Below are 2,370 nucleotides of genomic sequence, written 5' to 3'. Positions count from 1 at the left end.
AGAGAGAGAGAGAGAGAGAGATGGTATTTACATTCATACGTACGTACATACATATTTACGTACATATTAAACCTTGGTTAATATATCAGTAATGCAGAGATAAATGTTCAGCAAAGCGGAGAGACTGATATCACACACACACACACGCACACACATACACACAAGCTGCAAGGACATCATTAGCAGTGTAAATGTTTTTGACCCCATCACTCCACGTAAATATAAGACATACACGTTTATCATAGACATCCACTCTCTATCTCTCTCTTTCACGCTTTCACACACGTCTCTACCTGCTCTCTCACCTGTCAACCTAATTACAGACCAAACCTTTTCATAAAACTTCTGCTTCCGCTTCACATCCTCAGACATCTAGCTCCAACTCCTGACCATTATCGATATAATAACTATATCGATTGAGCAGCTATATCTATGACAGGGATTATCAACCGGGGTCTATTTGCTCCTTGAGGGTCTAGATATGATTTTGTTGTTAAAATTAATCTGCAATAAATTGACAAAATATTTAAAGAATATTTTAATATAATTTCTAATAATATTTAGTAATAAAAAAAATATAATAAGATTCTTTAAGCATCGACTGGCCCTTCGAACTACAGGTACCATTGATTTTTGCCAGCTGAGAGAACTGGGGAGATGTGAAATAAAATGTCTTGCTCCAGGCAGAACGCGCAGACACGACTTTGTGATCGCGAGCTGAATACCCTAGACATTAAACCACGTGCCTTCTGAAAAAATGTTATATATACATAACAGATGCAACGAAGTAGAAAACACAGCTGCATACACTAAAGAGTTCCAACGAATTGGATGTTACTGAACAATGGCTACCCAGCATTCTTCACTAGACACCAACGTAATAATATAACCCTCAAAAAGATTTGCACTTCCGATAGCTGCAATTGTATTTTAATTATACTTTAATGACAGATGGTTGCAAACCGTCAGGTGATCCATGAAAAGGGACTGCATATGCTACTAGTACAGACTGGAACTTCCTTGAGAAGATACTTGTCGAAAATTTGACTCATTTATTTGGCAGAAATACTTGCATGCCAGTTAGTCACCCCATTGACAACATGGACGTGTGGTTACGATCGCGAGGTTGTCTATCACATAACTGGTAATAAATGTGGCAGGTCTTACATCGGAAGAATCTTTCACAAACTGCCCATTCACAAAGAAATGCTTCCTCTGTAATAAAAGACAAAAAGAAACATCAAGAGAGAAGCTATATCAAGGATATAACGGTTATTATAAAGATCAGAGAAAGAAATGTTCAGAAAATTAAGGATCAAAGGAGTTATCCTGGTTTGAAACTTTAATCCATCCTTTAACAGCAAACATTATCTGAGCAACACAGGTTGGCTGTTTTGCTAATAGTCCGCACGTTCTGCATTTCTTCTCTTTAATGTTAGCGTTTGCAACAATAAATGATTAATTATCTAGATCTGTACAAACAGTTCCAACTCATCTACCGATAAGGCGGTTTTAATCTAAAATATTGAAAACCAGGGTAAACATTATTAAAATGAACCTTTGTACATGTATATAAAGTTAAACGAATTTTATATTCGATTAATCACAGTCACAACAAAAACCTATTAATTATGAAATTAGTGAGTCGAAAAATATCGGAAAATGTTTTCAAATTGATGTTGTCAATATGGTGTACCTTGGCAGACAATCTTAGTTTGAGGGCATTATTATACTTAAAACTTGCTTCTAAAAACTCATTCGTTTCAAGAGACATTGTAGTGACTTAAATATTTTTTTATATATATTTATTCGATGGTTGTGGCAGTGTTTCGTGTTTTTGTGTAGAAGAAGAGAAGATTGTTAAGATTCAGTGAAAAGATGTTAACGACTTTAGAATCTAGCTCGTTTATGATGATTAATGCTAAATTTTTTAACTCATGAATTTTTTTTCGGAATTTCTCTTTTTGCTGTTTTAGCGTAGGTGTGGCTGTGAGGTAAGAAGTTTGCTTCCCAACCACATGGTTCCGGGTTCAATCCCACAGCGTAGAATCTTGGGCAAAGGTCATCCACTGTAGTCTCAGGTTGACCAAAGACTTGAGAGTGGATTTAGTTGACAGAAACTGAAAGAAGCCCTATATATAGGTGCAGGCGTGGCTGTGTAGTAAGTAGCTTGCTTCCCAACTAAATGGTTCCGGGTTCAATCTCACAGCGTGGCACCTTGGGCAAGTGTCTTCTGCTATAGCTTCGGGCCGACAAAAGCCTTGTGAGTGAATTTGGTAGACGGAAACTGAAAGAAGCCCATCGTATATATATGTTTGTGTGTGTGTGTGTGTGTGTGTGTGTGTGTGTGTGTGTTTATCCACCCACCAT

Source organism: Octopus bimaculoides, chromosome 17 (genome assembly GCF_001194135.2).
Source record: "Octopus bimaculoides isolate UCB-OBI-ISO-001 chromosome 17, ASM119413v2, whole genome shotgun sequence".
NCBI lineage: Eukaryota > Metazoa > Mollusca > Cephalopoda > Octopoda > Octopodidae > Octopus > Octopus bimaculoides.
This window is presented reverse-complemented; position numbering follows the sequence as displayed.